We start from the raw sequence: 25,899 nt of genomic DNA, 5'->3' as shown, positions 1-25,899 counted from the left end.
CTTCCCACCACAGACGTCCCTGTGGGCGTATTGTGAGCATAGCAGCCTGATGCTCCACAGCCCTCCAGCTATCCCACTGGGTGGGAAGAGGAACCAAATTGCTCGGCCCAAAGAGAGAGCGAGCCCAGATCCATGCTGATCTAGCGCACAAGGGGCAGCCACGACTCAGGGAAAACCATGCCGAGGTGGCTTTCAGAAACAGAAGGGGAGATTTGTGTGTCTCCCAAGAATATCCAGTCAGAATAGCTGTTGCTAACAAACACTGCGGAGCCTTGAAACTCCTGGCTCCAGGCTCATGACAAGTGCTAACTGCAACAGAGACACATGCCCTCATATCAAGTGCAGACAGCATTACTGCATCACTTATGCCTCAATGGACTACTTCTGCCTACTAGACATATGTGCAGAGTGTGTGCCGTATTACCTCGGAGAAACACTACTCTGTCGCCGAGCGGTGTCACTCACGAGCAGCCGATGGCCATGCAAACGTCAGTTATCGCTGTACTGCTCCCCAGGGCGGCCTGGGCTCTGAGGCACTCCACCCGCACCTGCCCTTGTGAAAGTCTTGCCTGTGCCGCCTGCGGATCAGCGCCCTGACACCGGCAGCCTCGGGTAACCCCAGCGCAGTGCACGGCCTGAGGTGAATGTGCCTTTGCTCATCGGTTTGCTCGCACAATCGGACGGTGACAATTCCAGTGGGTTAGGGCGATGGGACTGGAGGCTGGCCCTGGTGTTTACAGCCCTTAGCTCATGGTGTGTGCAACAGAGGCAAACAGCGTCCCGTTGCTGCTGGCCTCCCAGCGCTGCCATGGCCCATTTGCCACTCGCCTAGGGACTGTCCGAGTGCCTGCTGAAATAATGGCCGAGTGGCGTGGCAGAGGCCCTCCCACAGCAGGGCTACGTCTACACTGGCATGATTTTCCAGAAATGCTTTTAACGGAAAAGTTTTCCGTTAAAAGCATTTTTGGAAAAGCGCATCTAGATTGGCAGGACACTTTTCCGCAAAAGCACCTTTTTCGGAAAAGCGTCCATGGCCAATCTAGACGCGCTTTTCTGCAAAAAAGCCCCGATCGCCATTTTTGCGATCGGGGCTTTTTTGCGGAAAACGAATCTCTGCTGTCTACACTGGCCCTTTTGCGCAAATGTTTTTTGGAAAAAGACTTTTGTCCGAACGGGAGCAGCATAGTACTTCCGCAAAAGCAGTAACAATCTTCCATGAGATCGTCAGTGCTTTTGCGGAAATTCAAGCAGCCAGTGTAGACAGCTGCATGCACCGTGGCAAAGGGGGGGCCCCGCGGAATTATGCTGCCCGGGGCCCCTCAAAACAGTCATCTGCCCCTGCTCTGTGGAACACACACTCTGTACCCAGACCACACCATGCATGGGTGAGAAACATCAGATTCCCACGGAAATGCCACAGCTTGCTGGCGAGAATACTGTGGGAGACCGTCCCAAAAGCTTTGCTCTAGTCAAGGTATATCACGTCCACCACCTCTCCCACATCCTCAGAGCCAGTTATATCATCACAGAAGGCAGGATTGGCCTTGGCAGGACTTGCCCTTGGTGAATCCACGTTGACGATTCTGGCCACTTTCCTCTCCTCCAAGTGCTTCAACATGGATTCCCTGAGGACCTGCTCCAGGAGGTTTATACATCGGCAGGGGTTCAGAGAAGAGCCATGAGAATGAGTAAAGGATTAGAAAACACGCCTTATGTGACAGGCTCATGGAGCTCACTCTATTCAGCTTAACAAAGAGAAGGTTCACAGATGACTTGATTACAGTCCACAACTATCTACGTGGGAAACAAATATTTAATAAGGGGCTCTTCAATCTAGCAGAGAAATGCCTAACAGGATCCAAGTGTTGGAAGCTGAAGCTAGACAAATTCAGACTGGAATTAAGATGTCCATTTTTAATAGTGGGAGTAATTAACCAAAGAAACAGCGTAGCAAGGGTTGAGGTGGAGTCTCCGTCAGTGGCAATTTTTAAATCATGATGGATATATTTCTATTAACTCTGCTCTAGACATTGCTGTGGGGAAGTTCTCTGGTCTGTGCTATATTGGAAGTCAGACGAGATGTTCACGGCGGCCCTTATGGCCTTGGCATCTATAAGTCTATGAAAATGATATAAAAAGAAACACAAAAGCCGTGATGAACTTGACTGTGTTCATGCATGAGTATCTGGAGATAAGGCCTTAATATGTTTGTCTGAAAACAGGGCACACAATTCTGATTGTGTTTCTCCCTGTGGAGCTACATTGTGATACATTCTACTCATAACTAAAAAGCAATGTAGTATCTTGATTCTCGTTTTCTTTGATTTTACATCTGTGAAAAACGTTGCCGTTGTAACTTGCCTCTGAAGTTGCTGGTCTTGTCTGAACGCTAGCTTTGCTGTTCTGAAATAGAATAAACACATGAAAAACCAGTCTCCCATCCCTAATTCAAATAGCAAAAGCAAGTGGCTTGCTCCCTGTTCATACCTAGCTTGGGCCGTGCGTGCAGACAGACCCTTTGCGGTTCCATTAGCGGGCAGTAGGTGACTCTGATGGACAACGGGAATGGCTCTGCATGTGCACCTGCCTGGCTGGAAAGGGGTCTCTTGACAGCAGATACTCAGGAAGGGCATTAGCAGAGGTCCAGCTCCCTAGGTGGTTCTACAGCAACGGCATCTGAGACACTTCAAATACTGCAGCCATGAAGCAAGGGTGTCTCCGACCTTTATCAGGTAAGTCCTTCCTTCCCCACCATTCACCTCGTGTCATCACCCCACGGTGGGGTCTCTCACCCATGGACTACCTGGGATTTCTGGGGGGAACCTGTGCCCAGCCCAGAATCCGTGAGGTCGGAGAACGGGATGTGTACTTGACACCCATTGCAGGGTGATCAGGGTGACACCCAGGCCCCCTATGATGGGTTGTGAACTACTGTGAGCCACAAACCATGGACCGTGCACAGTTTATCATTGTCATTGTCATCATCAATACTTACTAGCCAGGATGGGCGTGGATGGGTCCCTGCCTCTGTTTGTCTGGGGATGGGGGACAGGGGAGGGATCACTGGATGCTTCCCTGTTTGTGTTCACTCCCTCTGGGGCGCCTGGCATTGGCCACTGGACTGGATGGACCTTTGCTCTGACCCAGTCTGGCTGTTCTGATGTTCTTATCTCTCCTCCCCTCAGATGACCACAGTTGCCTGAGAAATCTTGGATGCTGGGCAATGTCGTGCAGACAAAGAACTACCAGTTGGCATCCTAAACCACACCACTCCCATTGTGGGTCTGTATCCTCGGACTCCCTTCCCAGGCTTCAGGCTGCTCTCCCTCACAACCCTTCTTAATCGCCTTGCCCTGTCCAAGGAGCGTCTCCTCAGTACTGTCTAATGGTGCTAGTCCTGTGTCCACCAACAGTCTCTGTCTCCAGCACGTCCCCGGCACGCCACACCTGCCTCACCATACCGCCGAATAGTCACGTTGGGCAATCCAGACTTTGTGCATCAGAGCCCTCCCGCTCCGGGGCCATGGATGCGGAATGACATTCGGTTCTGTGTCAGGTCCTGGGACACCTGTGCTCACACAAATACCTCCTGGAGCAGACCACTGGGCCGCCTACTGCCATCTGAGACTCTTCTTGGCCCTGGTCACACATAACATTGGTTTTTATAGCGGAACTACCCGGTCTGGGGGGACAATACTGCACTGTTGACTGCCGCTGGCCAAGATACCAAAATGGCCCATTTTGTACCATGTGCATGTCTCCCAGTGCGCGCCTTCTGGTCATACATATCTTCCACCTCTGTGGCATCCCCACCATTTTACCACAGACCATGGATCTCAGTTGGGATGCAGAGTCTGAAAGGGGGCTGTAATGGTCTAGGTCAGCGGGGTGGTCTTGGCCTGTCTTTGGGGTCTGGCAGCAGGCCAGGCAGTCCAACCTAGGGAGAGCGTCTGACTTGCTCGCCTGCTGGGCTCTAACTGAGCCTCAGCCTCTGCTTTTATACTCCCAGCCCTGCCCTTCTGCTTCCTGTGGGTGGGGCTGGGCAGCTCTGGCCCCACCTCCAAGTGGTCTTAGGGAGTGAGTCCCCTTCTGGGTCAGCAGAACGCCATGATGACTCACCGCAGGGGCTTTTCCCTTCATAGACGTCCAGTCCCGCATGTCCCTCAGACGGATGGCCATTGGAACAGGCCAACCTGTTGTTGGTTCCCAAACCACTGTTAAACCAGCTGAGTTCCATTACACTCGCTAGATGAATTTAGGCATGAAACCATGGACTATGCCTCCTCCTAATCCAGCCCCTTCTGTTCAAACTGTAGCTTTCATCCTCCTTTCCACCCTCCATGCCTCCATCCACAAGGGTCCTCATTCCTTCCGCTCTGGTACAGACCATTCATGAAAGCAATGCAAAGCCAACCCAAAGGAGCATCTGGAAGTGACCGAACAAGTCAAGTGACCAAACACCAACAAGAAGCCCAGACAATACAGTTAGCCTAGAAAATATGGCTGTCTACAAAACCCTTAGGGTCTGGCTACACCCCCTAGGGTGGCTAATGTAGTCATTTGAACTTGCAAATGAAGCCCTGGATTTAAATATCCTGGGCTTCATTTGCATGTTCCCTGGCGCCGCCATTTTTAAATGCCCAGTAGCTCGAACTACCTGCCTGCGGTGCAGGAATGACTCGAGCCAGCCCTGGGTACATGACTGGTGAGGCTGGAAGTGCACTGTTTACGCAGATGGACTACAGGCATGTTACCTGGGCATGGGGCAGATTCTGCCCTCATTGTTTCTTGCCTTACACAGGCGTTGTTTCACTCACCACAGAGTAGTTACTCCAGACTGGCATCAGCACGCCTGAGGCTTTTCTGCTCTGACACTTTCTACTTCGCTCCCCAGTGCAGCCTCAGCAGGACTAGCAAGAGTTTGCCCATGGGGCACGCCCGACATGGATTGCAATATCTGGCCTGCATTGGAATGGCCATGGTGTAGTGCACGGCCGTGGTGTCCAAACCGCGAGCCGTGTGGATGGTTGGCTGCAGCACTGATTGGACACCACGGTCCCACAGGGTTCTCTTTCGACAGAGAGGTGAGAACTGGGGATGTTTTTGGCTAGGTCTTTGTGTGCTAAAATACAGGAAGGATAATGAGACTAACACAGCCCAGCAATATTTGGCCAGATACTGACCAAAGCAGGCAAAATGTTTTCTCTAGAATTGTGGTTTTAATGGACAAAATGGGGAAAATTTCAAAATATTCATAAAAAATGAGGGAGCTTTGTCCATTAAAAAAGAAACGTTATGTGATTTCTGAAAATAAAGATGTTTCAGCAAAGCCACCCACAGCTTTGGAACAGAAAGCTAGATTAAAATTGTTATAAAAATATTCACATGGAAAACAAAATTCCCAGGAGGTGCCAATAGTGACTGAGCCAAATCCCTGGGCCAGACTCAGGGTTGCCAGATGGTTGAAACAAAAATACCGAACACCCCCCACCCCCAAGACTCCAAGGACTTATTAAGCCAAAAAATTAAATTAAAACATGTCCCCTTTAAGAGTGAGTGCCGGGGTTGAGCACTAAGACCCAGGGAAGTCATTGCTTCCCCTTGGTCTTTTGGCCGGCAGCCATTTTGTGCCTGCAGCCTTGGGGCTGGGGTCGGGGGGGCTGGGGCTGTTGGGAGCCAGGCGGGGGAGGGGGGGGGGGAGGGGAAGCTGTGCACTGAGTGTTTGTAGGGTTGCCAGGTACCCGGCATTTTCGCCTCCTGGCCGGGGAAAAATTCAGAAAATACCCGACATCTCAGGTGTCCGGTATTCTCTGATTTTTTTTACCGGACAGGAGGCAAAAATACCGGACGGTCCAGGTGATACCGGACACCTGGCAACCCTGGCCAGACTCCTTGCTGGTGTAAATGAGCACAGCTCAGTGGAGCTCCGCGAACTGACATAAGCACAGAATGTGACCCCTCTTCTGGTGAAAGAGCCGACACCGACCCAGGCGGCAGGGACCCCGCTGAAAACCAAGGAGAGGCTCATAAGCTTCATGGAGCTGGTTCTGATTTGCAGCGCAGCGGTCCACCCGCCAGCCTCTTTCCTGTGCTCAGAAGTGGTTGGCGCCGTGCCCTTCCCTTCACTGTGTTTTGCTGTGGGTGTGAGCGGCGCCAGGCCAGGGCGGTTTTGCTCCCCTTGCCTTGAAGAGCAGGGATTTGCATAGTCTGGAGGGCTCCTGTGTGCAGGCCGGGTTTCTCTGGTTTGGCAGGAAGGAATTCAGGCCCCCCACGCAGGGCGGGGTGTGTGGGGGTGGAGACAGGACGGAGAAGTCGCTCTCAGATGAGGGGCTGACTTTGATCTCATTTACACCAGGGTGACTTGGGAGCAGCTCCACCGACTTCTGGAGTTACACCAGTGCGCTGCTGTGAGAGGAAGAATTAGGCCCTGGGTTCCTTGCAGCCTCTCACCTGCTAATTTGCTAATGAGCTGGAGAGCCTCCCTTATTAGCGTGTATTTATTTTCCTTCCACGTCATCATTAGAATCCCTGCCGTGTCAAATTCTCCCTGACATTTCAGCCCTTCATGCCATCCTCCCAAATCCCCCCACCCCGCAACCAGCAACAAACGTTATAGTGATAAGTAGCAGCTTCCATCCCTCAAACTCAGCTTTGCACTCCCCCATGTGGACGTGACAGTAAAAAATGGCCTTTTATGTGCTGCAGAAGTTCATAATGTTCCAGTCTTTATAGCAATTGAGTGCAAAAGAAATAAAATCAATAAAATATTCAGAGCACTCCCATTATAAGTACTAGCAAAACTTTTTACCAAATGTTTACTGTATAATAAATTCTATTAAAAAGCCCAAGCTTGCATGGTTAAAGGGGGAGGGTGCAGAGTGGGGGGTGGAACGTTGTCACTTTAATTGCAGTGGCATAAATATTTGATATTCAGTAAATTAGATCCGTAGCTACGAAAACATTCTTGCAAATGGATTTTTACCTGTAGCACAGTGCCATTAGCAGGAGAAAGTCAGCACAGCCCCAGGGCCTGTAATTAACTCAACCCAAGCAGAACTAAATATTTTTGACAGTTTTCCTGGTCTGGAATTAACTGTCATAGCAGAGAATGAAAGAAAGTGCATTGTCACATTATGTTTACGTAAAGTCTGTAAAATGCTGTGTTTTTTATTTTTGTTTTGTTAAGTCTGAGTTTCATGCCCCATTATTTTTTTCATCATTAGAGACAAGCTTAAAAGCAACTAATGATGTATTTTATATCCGCAGACTAGTATCGAAGCCTTCTGAAAAAAGGGGAACTACATTAGCTCAGTAATTCAATTTTTCCTTTCTATCTAAAGCAGGGTACACTGTGTGCTGGTATCAATCATAATACTGTGACATTTGAAGACATTAGAAACTGTTTTATCCCATCTGAATCAAGCTTTTCGGATAATAAGCAGTTGTCTTGCCAGTGTCTGTGTGTGTGTGTCTTTTTGGGGCTGGGGGATTTTTGTGCGTGTGTTTTTGTATTTATAAAAATAACTGTCACTCTACTGAAATGCAAACCCTTGAGGGCAAATCTACTTAGTGCTTCCCTTAAAGCTTCTTATTGCCCAGTAGCTCAGAGGGAATCAGAACAGCAGTAATTGAAGGGATGTGTTGGGTTTCCTGACACATTGTCCTAGAAATTATTTTACCTAAAAAAAAATGGTTGTTTTTACTGAACGTGTTCTCCTGCAGTAAGGATGCTCATAAATCAAAAGATTAAAGTAGAGATGCCTTGTAAATATAGACAGATAACCTAAAGAGGGCAAATGTTACAGCTTATGTTAAAAAGAAAATTTTAAAAATGGTTTGCCTAGAATACATACACACACACACGCATGCGCACACACGTACATACGACGAGAGAGAACTGTGCAAAAGCATGTCGCGTGTTCTTGTGTTTTTCCTTGCTGACAAATTGAGAAGACAAGCAAATAAGGAATCAAAACTACCAAATTTTCTCAAGGAAATTGCCAAGCAGTGACACAACATCTAGAAGAAATTACAGCTATTCCAGGGCTCTTTCTTTGTAGCATTGCCATGAACAATCTTCTTTGAAATAATTCATGATCCTTTCGTTTTGAATTTCTGAGTGTCACAGTAAAAGAAGAGAGGGGAAAAACCCACTAACCCCCAAACCTCCCTTTCCCTAAGACAGAGCACACAAGACATTTTTATTTTGCCATTCATTTCAGGATGGAAGTCCTTCTGTCTTCACTACACAAATGTCAGTTTTGTGGAAGGCCTTTTTTTTTTCAAATGGGTTCTAATCAATTTACAGTTGCCTGTTAGCATTAACCTTCTGTTTTGTCAGTTTTAGCATCTTTTTAAATGTATAAAAACACCTTTTTGACTAACAAGGCAAATAAGAAAGAAAGAAAGAAAGAAAGAAAGAAAGAAAGAAAGAAAGAAAGAAAGAAAGAAAGAAAGAAACCCTCCATATGCAAGGAACTGTGAGTGAGGTTTGCAGTCACAGTGGGATAGAGACCTAACAGACACAGGATAAACAAGAGACAGCAGATGAGAGCTTAACTGCTCTTGACAATCAGAGGCTCAGTTTCAAGTGACTTCATTCAGGTTAGAAATTGCAGCCTCTGCAATAAGGGACGTTATTTTTTTTCTCTCAGTAGCATTTAAGAGCCAGATCAAGTGAGGTGCTGAGCACACAGCAAAATCCAGGGGAAGCTTCAGGGACATAGCACCTGGCTGAAAACCCTCAGCACCTTACAGGACCAGCCCTGTATGGAAGACAATCATTGCTACCAGGATGACTGCTGCTGCATATCCTATTACCAAATTAAGCCAATTACAGGACCCAGTATCATTACTAAATTAGTTAGTGCTGTTAGGCAGTGAGGGATGGAGATATGTGTGTTCTTGGTAGTTTTCTCTTTTGGATTAGCCATTTGCTTGCCCTTGTAGACTCCTAGGCCTGGTCTCCACCTAAAACGTAGGTTGACTTAACGACTTTGCTCTGTGGTGTGAAAAATCGTCACTCACCAGAGTTGTCGTTAAGCTGACCCTGCTGGACCAGCAGAAGAATTCCCCCACCCGAGTGGCTTCACCCGAGTGGTGGAAGAGTCCTTCGGTAGCTGCAGTAAGTGTCTCTCCTAGAGCAGGGTAGCAGCCATGGCACTGTAGCATTTTCAGTGGAGACATACGCTAAGTCCTTGCTCACTTAGGGTGTGTCTAAACTACATGGCTCCGTCGATGGAGCCATGTAGATTAGGCTGATCGGCAGAGGGAAATAAAGCCACGAGGCATACCTGCGCCGGTCGATAAAGGCTTCCTTGTCGACAGCGGCGCGTCCAGACTGCCCCGATCTGCCGACAAACAGCTGATCATCAGCTGGTAGGCAGAGCGTGGCAGCCATTTAAATTTAAATGAAGCCGCGATTATTTAAATCACGGCTTCATTTCCCTCTGCCGATCAGCCTAATCTACATGGCTCCATCAATGGAGCCATGTAGTTTAGACACACCCATAGGTATGTTCATTGACTTCAGTGGGATTTGAGAGCAGCCTTCAACTCCCTGAAGGGGGTTCCAAAGAGGATGGAGAGAGGCTGATCTCAGCGGTGGCAGATGGCAGAACAAGGCGCAATGGTCTCAAGCTGCAGTGGGGAAGGTCTAGGTTGGAGATTAGGAAAAACTATTTCTCTAGGCGGTTGGGGAAGCACTGGGATGGGTTCCCTAGGGAGGGGGTGAAATCTCTATCCCTAGAGGTTTTGAATTCCCGGCTTGACAAAGCCCTGGCTGGGTTGATTGAGTTGGGATTGGTCCTGCCTTGGGCAGGGGGCTGGACTCGATGACTCCTGAGGTCTCTTCCAACCTTATGATTCTAGGACTCCCAATGAGAGTTAGGTGCCTAAATACATTTCAGGATCTGGTCCTAAACTGGGGGCAGAGATCCAGGGAATGAGAATCTGGTTTTTGCATTTTGTGTCTGGTTTCTTCTCTCTTCTTACACTTTATTCAATCTTGTTTTTCCCTCATGGCGCATATGTGAGCACTTCAGCTGCGCTGTTCCCTCTTCACGGCAGCTGCGAGGCTGACACATAGGGTGTGTCTAGACTACAGAGTTTTGTCGACAAAAGTGGACTTTTGTCGACAAAACTATACCTGCGTCTACACTACTGCTGAGTTCTGTCGACATAACGTCGACAGAACTCAGCAGTTTTGTCGACACTGGTAAACCTCATTTTACGAGGCATAACGCCTTCTGTTGACAGAGTTTCTGTGGACAGAAGGTGTTATTGAATGTAAACTGTCCTTTGCGTCTACACTACCATGTCGACAAAGCAACTTGCTTTGTCGACAGAACTCAATGTAGTCTAGACGCTCTTTGTCAACAGAAGCCTGTCGTCTAGACGTACCCATACTGCCCGTGGTGTCTGACAGCAGGTGCCACAGCCTGATGCAACACGTCACGCCAGGAATCTGAGCAATATCCCAGATACAGGCAGTCCCCGACTTACGCGGATCCGACGTATGTTGGATCCGCAGTTACGAATGGGGCTTTTCTCGCCCCGGAGGACACGGACTACGGGACCTCGCAGTCCCGCCGCCCGTGTACTCCGGGGCGAGAAAAGCTGCTCCGCGTCTCCCTGGTCTGCAGACCAGGAAGACGCGGAGCAAAGCCGCGGAGGGGCTGGGGCTGCGGGGCAGCCCAGAAGCGCCTGGGCTGCCCCTCTGCCTGAGCCCCTCCGTGGCTTTGCTCCTTGTCTTCCTGGAGACCCCTCAGCAGACCAGGGAGACACGGAGCAAAGCTGGGGAGGATGCGGGTGGGACCGCGGCGCATCTCCGCGGTCCTGCCATCCGGGTTTCCCTGGTCTGCTGGGGGGTGCAGCTAGTGCGCCCCCAGCAGACCAGGCTTTTCTCGCCTGGGGTAGAGCAGCTGGGGCTGCTGGGTTGGTCCTGCAGCGCCGCTCCTTGGCGCTACTGGACCAACCCCGCAGCACCCCAGCTGCTCTTCCCCAGGTGTCCCCAAGTCAGCCGCTGCTTAAACTGACCAGTGGCTGACTACAGGAAGCCCAAGGCAGAGTTGCTCTGCCCCAGGCTTCCTGGAATCAGCCGCTGATCAGTTTCAGCAGCGGCTGACTTGGGGACACGTGGGGCAGAGCAGCTGGGGTGCTGCCCGGTTGGTCCCCGCAGCGCTGCCCCTGCGGGGACCTACCCGGCAGCGCCCCAGCTGCTCTGTCCTAGGTGTCCAGATTCAGCTGCTGTTGAAACTGATCAGCGGCTGATTCCAGGCAGCCCAGGGCAGAGCAACTCTGCCTTGGGCTTCCTGTAGTCAGCCACTGGTCAGTTTCAGCAGCGGCTGAATCTGGAAGCCAGTTCCGACTTACATACAAATTCAACTTAAGAACAAACCTACAGTCCCTATCTTGTACGTAACCCGGGGACTGCCTGTACTTGAAAAGAGCTTCCCCCGCCCAGCGTGGCAGGCCAGTCAGGGGTTACCCGGGATCTCGGAGGGCTAACAGATCCGGGGAGGGTCGTACCTTGCCCTGCCACTCACCTCCTTTTGATCAGTTATGCACAAGGCAGGCAGCGCCGCTCGCTTCACCCTCTCTTTCAGAGCACACTGAGGAATTGCAGCAGCAGCACAGCTAGGTCCACGCATGAGACACAATCTTACTCCAGGTCGTTCCCTTCCTCCTCCCCTTCCGAGGGCCACGTCTCCTCCCCGCCGCAACCTCACTGCTCCAGAACGGAGGAGTCCCCAGCAGAAACACTGGCTGTGGGGCAAGGCCCCTCTTGCATTACCCCTCACACGTCCGCTGCTGCCCCGGCCTTCTCCCCTGCCTCTGGAGCCCCACATTTGGGCGACTCCTGTGGCTCACACGTCTGCTTCTCAGCCCCTGTGGACGTCTGGGACGAGAGGCCACTTACACTCGGATCAGATAAAGTCTTCAGGTAGCTGCCAATAAGGGCAGGAGCCCATGTCTTTTGTGCTCTCGCAAGATGAAGGATTCAGCACCAAGTGAGTAAACTGAGTTCTATTGTCTTAGCACCAGCTAACCAGCCCTCGACCATGCACAGCCCAGCATGCACATTCAGTGTTTAAGCCCAGGGCTGTCCATTAACCATAGTTAACTCATGCGATTAGCTCACAAATGTATTGCAATTCAAAATCATTAACGACAGTTCTAATAACAATGTTGAACAATAGACTATCAACTGAAATACCTCTATCTCTATCAAAGTGCAACTGTCTGTCTGTGTGTCTGTCTGCTAGGCCGTTTGTTCAGAACTCCCCCTAAACCAATAGTCTCCAACCTTTTTACACCCAAGATCACTTTTTAAATGACAGAACAAGCCCAGATCTATCGCCCCGCCCCTTCCTGGAAGCCCCGCCCTCTCTGTTCACCTCCTCTCCATCACTTGCTATCCCCGATCCTTACACGGCTGCTTCCCCCGCCCCAATTCTTCTGTAGGAAGACGTTTTTCCAACATTTGGCCTGTCTAGACTTGACCAAACGTCAGAAAAACCCCTTCTTTTGCAAGCCCCCTTATTCCTCGTGGAAAGAGGAATATGGGGTGACCGAAAGATCATGATTGCTCTTCCACTAAAAGAAGTGGAAGAACAAATGCATCCCTGGGTGCAGAAGAGTTTTTCTGGGGTATCTCCAGAATCCTGAAAAACTCCTGCAGTCCAGACGTACCCTCGCTGGGTTGAGACAGGATGTGTAGGCTCCAGGGTGGGAATGAGGGATTTGGGTGCAGGAAGGGGTCAGAAGTGCAAGCTCTGGGAGGAAATCTAGATGCAGGAGGAAGTGGATAAGGGAATGCTGGCTTGGGGAGGGAATTCCAGGCCGGGCAGTGTTGGGGTCAGATGTAGGGTTAGGGTACTAAGTAAGACACAGACTTCTGGATGTGAGGGTTCAGGAATTTGGGTTGGGGTATGTGAGGGGCTCAGGGCAGAGGGTTCCAGTGTATGATAGGCTGAGATGTAGGGTCTGGGGGAAAGGGGAGTGCAGGAGTGTCATGATGCTGTGGCCAGATGGGGGCTTCACCCCAATTGTTTTTTTTTTGGCCAGGCTTCATTTTCAAATAAAATACTATGTCAAACACAAAAAGTTTCTGCATTGTCTTTATTTATGAGAAGGGCAGGGAATCTGTTTGGCTAAGGTGCCAGTGGGGACAGGTTTCTGCAGCTGGGGACAGGAGAGGGGACAGGTTTCTGAGGCTGGGGAGTGGGGAGAGGGAACAGGGGGCTGGGGAGAGGGGGGAGGGAACAGGGGGGAGTGGGAGCAGAGAGTCCCAGGATTCTCCTCCCCACGCCCCCAAGGGAAGCCAGCGCATGCCTCCCGCAGTGCAGTCAAACCTCCGCAGGCGCCTGCCCTGGGGCCAAACTGCCTCTCCCGCAGCTTGGCCAACCCCTTGCAGCTCAGCCAGTCCCCGTGGGTGCCTGCCCCGGGGCCAAACCCCCCTCCCGTGGCGCAGGGAAACCCCTGCCCTCGACTCACCCCTCCGGTGCCAGCGGCGCAGGGAAGCCGCTGCACTCCTCCTCCAGGGCTGACGTCCCCTCCCCCAGCACACAACAGAGCTGTAGGAGGGGAGCAGCCCACGCACTTCCGGAACCCCTGGAAGTGACGCGGGCTTCAGACAGGACTTCCGTCCACCCTGCGGGAAGCCAGCACTACACTAGAGGTAGGTAGTGGGGCTTCTCGGGGGTGGGAGGAAAATGGGGGGTGGGGGTACTCGAACACCTCATGATCGACTGGTTGAGGCCTCACGATCAACCAGTCGATTGCGATCAACGGGTTGTTGACCACGGCCCGAAACGGTAAGAGCGAAGGCCACCAAATTCGGTAGGCAGATTCCTCTTCTCCTAACTTAAAGCCAGGTCAGGGTATGGTTGTGCCAGGACAACCAGAAGCCCCATGAAAAGGTCTGGTTTCCATAACCTGTAAAGGGAGGGGCTGGTGTATGGAGAGACGTGATATGAGAGTGTCCACTGGAGGGCAGCTGTACCTGAGTCAGTGCTGAGGCCACCATCTTGCCTGCCAGCACACTGGGTAACTAACCTCCCTGTCCCAACCCTTCCCCCCCTCCCAGCCCTTGGCCGCAGTACTTTGGGGGGAGGAGAAAAAAAGTTCCTGATGGCCTGGAGGCTGGGGGTGGGGGGGAAGGGAAGAGCGGGAAAGAGAACAGACCCCTGGCAGCTATGAGGCACTGGGGGTGAGGAAACAGGCCCCACCAGGGGAGTCTAGGGGGAAAGAGGTCCCCAGTGAACTGGAGGAGCCTGCAGGAGATAGAATAGGCCCCGGTGGGTGAAAAGACCCCCCAACCCGACTCCCTCGTCACCCCCCAACCCTCTCTCTTGCACCCTCTTTTCCCCCAGCGTCCTGCACACACTCCCTCCAAGGCCCTGTCCTAAATGATCACCAAGTGAAACAGACATAACTGAGCAGATGTTGAAAGAGACTGAACCAAGATGAGCCAGAAGGATGAACCTGGAGTAGGAGTGCTTCTCAATAAACCGTATAGAAAAGAGATAAAATGGAGAAATTAGGAGCAGAGCTCTGTTTTGGCACAGCTAAATCAATGCTTAAGGTTTGAAAACTAGAAGACAATGTACTGGAAATGAAACTATCGCCCTTTTTTGTTAAAAAGTAGCGAATAAGAGTCCATAGGGATGAAGACAAATACTTTTAATGGAATTCCCATTTTAAAAAATTAAACAAATTTCAACAATCATTTTTTTTAAAGAAATCTGAAATAAAAATTAACTTCATAAAAATAGCACTGTCTTTTTGAAAAATACAATCTTTTAAATAAAGCGTGAACATTTTCCTTTAAAAAAAAAAGCTTAATTGAGTTAAGGATCGGAGCAATGCTGGGTAAATCTCCTAGGGTATGTCTACACTACCCTCCTAGTTCGAACTAGCGGGGTAGTGTAGACATACCCCTAGTTACAAATATGCGAACTGTAAAATGATAAACTAAAGAGAGAGTATTTTTCAGTTTACCTCCTAAGTACTGTAGGATGATCTCTCTAGCGTGAAAGTGTAATTCTCAAGCATAGATTGTTACATAACCGCACTCAAAACCCAACCAATCTAAAACTTTACTGTATGAGCCCCCTCAGTCCTACTTCTTGTTCCGCTCATTGCTAAGGGAAACAAGTGTGTTTACACTTGCAGGAGACAGTGCTGCCTGCTTTGTATCTACGATGTCACCTGAAAGCGAGAACAAGCATTCCTTGACACTTTTGTAGCAGACACGCAAGGTGCCAGATGTGCTAAATATTTGTACATCCCTTCATGCTTCGGACACCATTCTAGAGGACATGCCTCCATGCTGATGATGCTCTTTAAAAATAATGCATTAATTACATTTGTGACTGAATTGTATGTCTCCTGCTCTGTGTTTTACTTGCATTCTGGCACATATTTCATATTATAGCAGTCTCGGATGATGATCTAGCACATGTTCATTTTAAGAACACTTTCACTACAGATATGACAACAACAACAAAACCAACCAGAAGGTACCAATGTGAGGTTTCTAAAGATAGCGATAGCACTGATCCAAGGTTTACAAAGCTGAACTATTTTCCTAGGAGGAAGGTGAAGCACTGGAATGGGTTCCCTAGGGAGGGGGTGGAGTCTCCATCCCTAGAGGTGTTTAGTCCTGACTTGACAAAGCCCTGGCTGAGATGATTGAGTTGGGGTTGCTCCTGCTTTGGGCAGGGGGCTGGACTCGATGACCTCCCGAGGTCTCTGCCAGCCTTGGGATTCTGATTCTATGAAGTGTGTTCCAAAATCTGAGGAACAAGATGTGGGAAATGCTTTCAGAAGTCTTGAAAGAGCAGCACTCTGAAGCAAAAATGATAGAACCTGAACCATTAAAAAGAGAAAATCAACTTTCTGCTGGCGCCATCTGACACAGACGACAAAAATGAATATGCTAAATGTAGTGCCTTGCGTGTAGAATAGTAACATGTCTACATGTTGGTTGAGGCTTGATGGTTTGGCTGGGGCTTGATCCTGCCTTGAAGGCAGGGGACTGGACTCGATGACCTCTAGTCTCCAGTTCTAGTGTTCTATGATTCTAAGGGTATGTCTACACTTGCCCCCTAGTTCGAACTAGGGAGGCAAATGAAGCATACCGAAGTTGTAAATCAAGCGCGGGATTTAAATATCCCACGCTTGATTAGAATATTCGTGGCTGGTCGCCATTAACTTGTTCTTTTTTTATTTTATCTTATAAACCTACCCCCTTCCCACTAGCATTCACTGTGTTAGGCATTCCTTCATCATCAGACTTCTTGGTGAAAACCAAAACAAATAAGTCATTAAGCACCTCTGCCATTTCCAAGTTTCCTGTTACTGTTTCTCCCTCCTCACTGAGCAGTGGGCCTACCCTGTCCTGGTCTTCCTCTTGCTTCTAATATATTTATAGAGGGTCTTCTTGTTTTCTTTTATGTCTATAGCTAGTTTGAGCTCATTTTGTGCCTTTGGCTTTCTAATCTTGCCCCTGCATAACCTGTGTTGTTTGCCTATATTCATCCTTTGTAATTTGTCCTAGTTTCCACTTTTTATATGACTCTTTTTTTATTTTTAGATCATGCTAGATCATCCTGGGTAAACCAAGGTGGCCTTTTGCCATACTTTCTATCTTCCCTACACAGCAGAATAGCTTGCTTTTGGGCCCTTAATAATGTGCCTTTGAAAAACGGCCAACTCTCTTCAGTTGTTTTTCCCCTAGTCTTGCTTCCCATGGTGGGACCTTACCTACCAGCTCTCTGAGCTTACCAAAATCTGCCTTCCTGAAATCCATTGTCTCTGTTTTGCTGTTCTCCCTTCTACCATTCCTTGGAATCATGAATGCTATGATTTCATGATCACTTTCACCCAAGCTGCCTTCCACTTTCAGATTCTCAACCAGTTCCTCCCTATTTGATAAAATCAAACCTAGAACAGCTTTCCCCCTCGTTGCTTTTTCAACCTTCTGAAATAAAAAGTTGTCTTCAATGCAGTCCAAGAACTTATTGGATAGTGTGATGGGGCAGACAGAGACCCACCTCCCTGCTGAAGGCCTTTCAGCACCCTGGCCAGCAGCAGGGCAGTGGAGAAGTCCTCCGAGTAGGGTAGAGAGGCAGCTTGCTTTGTAGCCAGCGTATGGCAGGCTACTATATAAGGAGCTGCTAGTGAAGACTAGGCAGTTCCAACTGGGAGCTCAACCCAGGCAGACCTCTGGGCTGACTGAGAACATCAGCACCTTCGACAGCTCTGAGTGGGAGGTGGGCCTGTGCAGCTAAGCAGAGCTAGATCCTTTGGCACAAGGCTAGCCAGCTGCAACTCTGAGGAACCCCGGACAAGGGGAACTTTGCAACTAGGCCCTAGAGAAGGGCTAGAATGAACCAGCATCCCAGGGAAGTGGCCTAGGAACATGACCAGAACTGTGGACTCTGAAACCGGGCAGGTAACTGCTACCTATAGGGACCCAGAGGAGTGGGTGGGCCTGGCTCCCCCCCAAACCTCCTACAAGCTACACCTAAGCGAGGGGGTAAAGAGCATTTGTATATAGGCATTTAAGATACTGATTTGATCTTGCCTACCAGTTCTTGAGTGGCCCTTCCCTTTTAGTGTAGGCCTGGCCTAAGTCAATTGGCGTGTGTCAGTGCAAAGCATGGCCGTGCGCTCTGCTGCCTCTGCACCCGAGGGAGACGCTCTGGAAAGAGCGCTGGCGGCTCAATGATATCCTCCTTTGGTTTGACTCCTATTGAATAAGCCCTGCTGTTGCCTCACTCAGCAGAGCCCTGGCCTGGTGCCTGAGGCCAAGCCCGTTGGCTCAGCCTGGGGCTGTTTTGCTGCCATTGAGGTGAGACTATGGGAAATCAGTAGAACCAGGTGTGGAGCAGAGCGGCCCCCAGGCCCCCACTGCATGCATCGCTCTGATTCACACCGGGCTCCCTTAGAGCAACAGAAGCCCAGAGGCTGGATTCAACGGAGGGCTTGGGGTCGGGGTGTGAAACTCTGATTTGTGTCCTTAGTCCACCCCAACCGTCCCTGCTCCCGGGTTAAATCCCATCATGGCTTGAGCAGGGTACTCGCCTGCCATCACTGCCCTGAGCAAAGCTGAGGAATGAACGGCTCGTAGCCATTCCAGAGACAGGCCAATCCTGGTCTACAGACAACCCCCCAACAGGAAACCAAATCTTTCCAGCAGCCACGCAGCACCCCTCAGCCCCACTCACCCACGAACCTGCCCCTGCAACAAACCCCGGTGCCAACTCTGCGCAGACATCTGCACAAGCGACACGACCACAAGACCGAACCACATCAGCCACCACATCAGAGGCTTATGCAACTGCACATCCACCAATGTGATAGATGCCATCAAGTGCCAGCAATGCCCCTCTGCCCTGGATATTGGCCAAACCGGACAGTCTCTGCAACACAAGATTCATGGACCCAGAGCAGATATTTGCAATGGCAACACACAGACACCTGTCGGGGAACATTTTAATCTGCCCGGGCACTCAATCATGGATGTTAAAGTGGCCATTCCCTGCAGAGTAATTTCAGGAACCAACTAGAGAGAGAGAAACTGCAGAACTGGCCTTCATATGCAAATTTGACACGCTTACCCAGAGATTGAACAAAGACATTTCCTGGATGGGTTGTTATATTCAACACCCAAAGGACATTGAAAGCTAAGTATTGGATTCTTACAGCCCGTACTATTAGCCTCACAGACACTAATTGACAGGGCTTTTTTCTTTTCTCCTCCCCTTCTCCCCTCTTTCTGCTTTACATTTTCCCCTTTGTGCTTCTTGCACCAACCACCATCTGAAGAAGCGGGTTGTGCCCACAGAAGCTCATGACACAAACTATATTTTTTTGCTAGTCTCTAAGGTGCTGCGGGACCAGTCATTGTTAAAAACTTTTTAAGTTACAGACAAATACAGCTCTCCCTCTGAGCCATTCTCAGGCTGGCAGAGAACACCTTAGAAATTCTACAGCAAGTTTTGCTAAACTGCACTTGCCTGCATTCAGCTTAATGTGAGCGAATGGCCCAGAATAACATCCAGCTCAAACAGGGCCTTAGGATGGACAAAAATATCTTCCAAATAGAAACGTGCACCCTGGACATTCTCAAGAGAAACCACCTTGTCAAATACCTGAGAAGCAGGGACCTGCCTCCAAGGGAGTCGTTGGTAGCAGTGCCTCTCAGACGGTGAGCTGACAGTCAGGAACACCTGGGAGCATCCAGCTGTTTGCCAATCACCAGACTGGCAATTCGACACAGAGAATCCGGGGCCTGTTTACCAGGCAAGACACCCCCGTGAAAGTCGGCAGGTGACACTGCTCCCGTTTCACATATTTATCATGTGCCCTAGAAACGGCGTGCACAGCTCAGTGCCTCCGTCCCATTCGTATGCCATCACCGGGGATGAGCACCAACCCGCAGGCCCTTCTTTCTCTCAAATGATACCGTCCTACCACACTCTGGAATTCTGCTCCAGCCTTGTTCACAGGAGCAGGAGGTACTTCACGTGCAGGCAGCAGCGTCCAGAGTCCTGGGCCCTTTACGGCTCTGATTGTTGCGGGGAGAGGAGCATGGCACGTTGAGAGGCAATGAGGGTTGGCTGTCCTGGCCCCACCCCTAAGGACAAATGCAAAGTGCTGCGCTTAGGAAGGACCAATCAGTCTCTCAAACACAGAATGGGCAGCAACTGTCTAGAAAGGAGTCCTGCAGAAAGGGATCTAGAGGTCAGAGTGGATCACAAGCTAAACATGAGTCAACAGTGTGACACTTGCAAACATGATTCTGGGCTGCATTAACAGGAGCGTTGTGAGCAAGACACGAGAAGTCATTCTTCCACTCTACTCTGCGCTGGTTAGGTCTTAATTGGAGTATTGTGTCCTGTTCTGGGCACCACATTTCAAGCGAGATTTGGAGAAATTGGAGAAGGTCCAGAGAAGAGCAACAAGAATGATTAAAGGTCTAGAGAACACGAGCTAGGAAGGAAGACTGAAGGAATTGGGCTTGTTTAGCTTGGAAAGGAGAAGACTGAGATGGGACATGGTAGCGGTTTTCAGGCATCTAAAAAGGTGTCACAAGGAGGAGGAAGAAAAATTGTTCTCCTTGGCCTCTGAGGATCAGACAAGAAGCAATGGGCTTAAACTGCAGCAAGGGAGGTTTAGGTTGGACATTAGGAAAAACTTCTTACCTGTCAGGGTGGTTAAACACTGGAATAAGTTGCCCAGGGGGGTTATGGAATCTCCATCACTGGAGATTTTAAGAGCAGGTTGGATAGACGTCTATCAGGGATGGTCTAGACAGTACTGGGTCCTGCCGTGAGGGCAGGGGACTGGACTCGATGACCTCTTGAGGTCCCTTCCAATTCTAGTGTTCTATGATTTTGTCTGAGGCTCCACCTCTTCCTGGAGTACAGAGCCAGCTCCTCCACCTTGCCCGACACTGTCAATTTCATCTTTTGATAACCTTAAAAGACCAGAGACCACAGCTCCTACCCCACCCCGACCATCCAGCCTTGCTCCCAACCTCACTTTCTGGCCAAGCCTTTGCAATCAGCTTCTTCTCGAGATGTTTCTGTCCTGCCCATTTCTCTCTCCCATCCCCCAGGCACGTAGCAGAATGATATTTCCTCTCCGAAGCCTGGGGAGAAAGGAAGGGAGAAGAGAAAACAGGTGAATCACAAGGAAGTGGTTTTCCTCGTGACACTCACCACATGAAAGGGCTCAGCCTTCACTCTCATGGAACCTCGGTGCCGTGTGGATTGGGGGAGAGCAGAAGCAGTTCAGAAATATTGTAGCTGAGGAAGAAACAGGCAAACGCTGAAAGGCTGGCTGGTGTTTGCAGCCTGTGAACTGTTGGGAGCCACGGATGGCTGACATCATTGGCTGTTCTCAAGGCCCCGTGTCCATGGCGGTACATTAGAGCTACAGTATGCAACAGAGACGACAGACCGATGCAGCAGAGAACCCCCAAGCTTGCTACACCTCACAGGCCCACTGCTACAGCCTGCCTTGTGCTGATTTGGCTAGATCTGCCACTGAATTTCTTTGTACAGTTCCATCTCCCTTCCCATCCCGCTGCAGGTGTACGAGGCAAGATGCCATGTGGAAGCAGGAGGGTACAAGAGCTAAGGGGACACATTTGAATACCTGGGAGGTCCTGGAGGCTTCCACATGCCGGGGCCTGTAAGAACTCTGCTAGGAGACCCAGTATACTTGAAAAGAATGTAGTTACTACTGCAGTGGCTGCTCTAGAAACTCTGTAGGTAGCTGGATGGACAAATAGAATAATGGGGAGACATTTACTTCTTTAGCTCAACACTAACAACTTCTTTCTTGTGTCTGGAATTTCTCTCTCTTTATAGAGCTTTTCTGGAGGAAGGTGGAAGGAATGGAAAGAGGGGCCAAGATGGACACACCTAGCAGCAGATCTCCAGGTGGGACAGCAACCAGGAGAGGAGAGCATCTCTTGCTGAAGCAAGACTCTCTGCTGTTGCATCACCCGCTCCCCCAATAAGCCGCATTAACCTGTTTTACCTCGCTATCTCATAGAGCTGGAAGGGACCTTAGGAAGTCATTGAGTCCAGTCCCCTGCACCCACAGCAGGACTAAGTACCATCCCTGACAGATTTGCCTCAGATGGCCCCCTCAAAGATTAAATTTGCAACCCTGGGTTTAGCAGGCCCATGCTCAAACCACTGAGCTATAGCAGATCTCAGGGGAGGAGAAGAAATATTCATGTCGTCATGGTGACCAAAGGATCCTCTGAAAACCCTGGAGCAAGGGGAAGAAGAAGAGCCAAACCTATGGATGCAGAAAAGAGTTTTGGTTCTTGCCCGTTTCAGGTGGCCAAAGAGACGGCGTGAACTCTCAGATCCTTTGTGTGATGCTCGGGAGAAGGATGTGCAGCCCCCCGCTAGCTAGCAGAAATTCACTAGTTGCGTTCATGCCGGGGAGCCTATTCCCACGTAATGAAAGCTGAGGGTCTGCAAGGGAGCGAAGAAACCCAAACCAAGCCTGGAACAAGCCTCACCAACTGGAGTTTGTTCATGTATCTTGACAACTCTGGTTTTGCTTTAATTATTTATCACACCTCATAATGCACTTGGAGTTCAGTTTTGCAAAACTAACGAAACCTGCAAGCCAGCTTCTGCACTCAGATCTGCAGGGAAGTGGCGAGAAAGACAGCTGCTCTCTGGTGTGAGTCAGAAGGTGAAAGGTGGAGCTGCATGCTGCAGCAGCAAAGATTTTCAAAGATTGTGGCAGAGAGGAGGGATGGGCCTGGGGAATTTGGCACCTTAGAAGTGAAAAGTGGAGCTGGTCAAAAACTTTCCAATGGAAGGGTTCCCCCCCCCCAAAAAAAATGTAAAATTCAGCAAATGGAAATATTTCAGGGGAACATATCAATGTTGTGAAATTATTGATAGCTGAGGAAATTAGAAAACAAAGATCAAAACGTTTTGTTCTGAAAAGGTCACAACGTTTTGATTATTTTTATGCTGTAACACGTCAGCACAAAAAGGCGTGAGAAGATTATTTCCAAATATTTGATTCTTCTGAAAAATTCTGAACTGTCTCGTTTTTTGCCCAAATTCGATGAAACCCGATTTGAAATCTGGCCATTTCCCATGGGATGCTCCAACTGCCAGCTCTAACTCCCATAGGATACTCCAACTTCCAGCCAGCTCCAACTGCCACTTTAAATCCCATTGCACAACATCCCAGTGTTCGGAAGGTGTGGGACGGCTGTGACCGGCCTGGTAAAGGCACAGGCAGCAGGGCCTCCATAGCACACAGGCTGCTACCCCTGTTCCAGGTGAGGTCGGGGGGGGGGGGGGGGGGATGGGATGTGCATTTGAGGCAACCTCAGTCTCTCTGGCCTGCTTTGTGGGGGCAAGGGGATTTGCTGACACTGTCCCCACCCTGCTGCACTGTGCTCCTCACTCCACGTCCCATGCAGGCATGAGAAGTAGAGCCCCCTAGCAATCCTATGGCTCTCAGGGATATGTGAAGACTGGGGCCCCTCACTCAGGGACAGCGGCTGCTCCACTGTCCACCCCCCAAGGCTGCATGGCATCTGCCAGACTCATGCTGCCCTTGGCGGGGTCAGGAGGGGACCCAAAAGGGGGTGACGCGTCTCCGCGCTGTGTGGCCCCCGGCTCAGGTTTCCATTTGGAAACTTGGGCCTGGAGCAAGGATGGTGCTAAGGAAAGAGCAGTGCCTCAGCTCCGCTGCATCCGGTCTCCAGCCTCATTCCCTCACTGCTCCTGCTGGGAAGCCAAAGCAGGGCCAGGTAGGAGTGGCCCCCCTCTGTCTGCCATCTTTGGAGGGCTCCTGGCACGTGTGTCACAACGGGACATGAGGGCCAGTCCAGCTCTGGGTCCCACTGAAGTCCATGGAAACAGTGCCTGCTTAGCCCAGGACTGAACTCACCACAGGCTCCCTCACCTGCCCAGGCCTGGGGGCACAGCAAGCTCCTGTCTGCTGCCGGAGGTTCTTCTCCTTCACCTAGACTAGACACGCGCTTACTGACAACCCAACCTCCATTCCCACCGACCCATTGGAAGAGTATGCAAAACTGCAAGTCCTTTCTCTATGCCCCCCAGCAATATAATTATTCTTTTTAATCAAGTCTATTCAAACCATTTATTACGTTAGTCTTCCATTTCAATAGTGGCATGATTAAGATGGAATCTTAAAGGAATTCTTCACAACAGTAATGTCTCTTATCACAAGAGGCAGTCTGTGTCTGCTCCGTCCTGCACATTCCCAGAGTTTAAATAGTCACTATATCAAAAAACTCCATTTCAGGCTGGAAAAAAGCCCCACCACAATTCAGAGGCTATGAAAGAGAAACAGGAGCTCCATCACTGCTTGAATATACACTGAAAACCTCCACGCCCCACATCCCTAGCATGTGTAACGAGTGGCACATCTAGCTACTGCTACCAAACAGCAGCCTTATGGCAGGAGGGTTACGTCTACACTACGGAGCTATTTCAGGATCCTGGAAATATCCGGAAATAGCTATTCCATGTCTTTTAAGCGTGCCTTTTTTCAAAATATAACAGCATTGCTATTCCAACGTCCCTGTAAACCTCATTCCACAAGGGTTAAGGAACGTTTTGGAATAGCGCTTCATGTCAAAATGACCTCGAAATAAGCTACGCCATTTGCATAGGTAAGGGTGCAGTGTACATACACCCCTCGAGCAGTCCTGTGGCTCAGGAAAGTGATGTACACGCGGTGTTAGAGAAGGGTCATGCTTTTTGAAAGTCATAGTTCGATGTCATTTTGTTCTCCAGAACAACATAGAACGGTAAGAACAAAACTGCAACCACATTCTGACCGGGACACATTTGTCTCGGTTCTCTGCACACGTAACAGAATGATCATAGAATCATAGAATATTAGGACTGGACGGGACCTCAAGAGGTCGAGTCCAGTGCCCTGCCCTCATGGCAGGACCAGTCTAGTACTGTCTAGCCTGTCCCTGATAGACATTTATCTAATCTACTCTTCAGGGCTAGCTGGAAAGTGATTGTTCTTCAGTTTCATAGTTGAGTCCCTTCTGAACTCTTTGGTGAACACCCTTTGGTCCTGGTGACATATTGCTGCTTCATTTCTCAAGTTGCTCCAAAACCTCCTCTAATGACACCTCCATTAGGAACAGTCCCTCAGATTTGTCGCCCTAAAAGCATGACACAGAATGTGGGAGTCTCCCCCCGACAGGGCCGGCCCACAACATTTTGGCACCTGAGGCAGGGAGTTCCTCCCTCGCTTGGGCCAAAACTTTGAAAGGTCTCAATTTTGCCTTCTTCCTGTTCTAGTCCTCTCACGGCACTGCTCTGCTACCTGCAGATGCACCAGCAGCAGACACAATTTTCTACACTCTGGGTCCTAGTGGTGCCCCCCCACAGTCTGGCACCTGAGGCGGCCGCCTCAGTTCGCCTCATGGTAAGGCCGGCCTTGCCCCCACACCATCCACAGTGAAGACCAGGGCAAATAATTCCCTTAGCGTCTGTGCAATAGCCTTGTCTCCCTTAAATGCTCCTTTAGCACGGCCTCAAATTTGCAGCATTTCTTTTGTGAGCACAGAAAGGATTATCTGAGAAATCACAAATAAATCTGTTAATTAGTTTAATGGTTAAAATCATTTTCAAATGGGTCCTTTAAGAAATTTGATAGCCTGAATGAGACCTTTCTCCCACTGCTCTTCTGAAAGCTTATCACAGACTCTTTGAATTTCCCACTTTGTTAAAAATCACGGGCGTCCTGTGCACGGGCTACACGTGAAGATAGATTCTCCTTCTGTGAGACCTGATGCACAAGTTTCTTCTACAGAGAGTGTCCTAAAGAAGTGGCCTCTTTCAAAATGGCTACCAATGGGACTGACACAACAGGCTGCTCTCTGGGAAGATGGTGCCTCCCTTTCAAAATGGCCGCTGGGTCCCCCCTCCTGCATCCCATTCCTAGTGAGAGTGAAGCCAAACTATCCCTGTGGCAAATGCTGGCTCCTTCAGGAACAAAAGGAGGAGGCAGGGGCCATTTTGAAAGAGGGGCACACCACTTTCCCTGAGGCAGTCTGTGGTATCTTGAGTGCTGCTCAATGCCACCATGCTTCTGACTAGAGTGACCCTTTCTGTCCTGCGGGATCTGATGCTCGATCCGGTGCAGCAGAGAGAGCCGGAACTACTGAGCTCGAGAGCCTGGTTGGACAACGTCCCAGCCCTGACAGGTATTTTTTCCAAGATTTTAGCACACAATTCACAATATTTGGTGTTTAAGTGACAGCCCCAGCTGCTTGAGTCATGGGATAACGTGTGACTCTCGGCTTTCAGTCTGAAAAAAAAAGGAAGTTTCTAGCTTTTCTGC

General features: G+C 49.8%; 1 long non-coding RNA gene across 1 annotated transcript; it reads right to left on the bottom strand.

Annotated features, from left to right (window-relative positions):
- Positions 1 to 1,146: 1,146 nt before the first annotated feature.
- LOC142818876 (uncharacterized) lies at positions 1,147 to 12,069 on the bottom strand. Its single transcript, XR_012896579.2, has 3 exons — positions 11,547 to 12,069; positions 4,120 to 4,193; positions 1,147 to 2,403 (listed from the first exon to the last, which is right to left on the bottom strand). It is a non-coding gene; the product is annotated as an uncharacterized LOC142818876 (long non-coding RNA).
- Positions 12,070 to 25,899: the final 13,830 nt, after the last annotated feature.

This window comes from Pelodiscus sinensis, chromosome 17 (assembly GCF_052426305.1).
Source record: "Pelodiscus sinensis isolate ZL-2025 chromosome 17, ASM5242630v1, whole genome shotgun sequence".
NCBI lineage: Eukaryota > Metazoa > Chordata > Testudines > Trionychidae > Pelodiscus > Pelodiscus sinensis.
The sequence above is the reverse complement of the archived record's forward strand: the minus strand, read 5'-3'. Positions and strand labels throughout refer to the sequence as shown.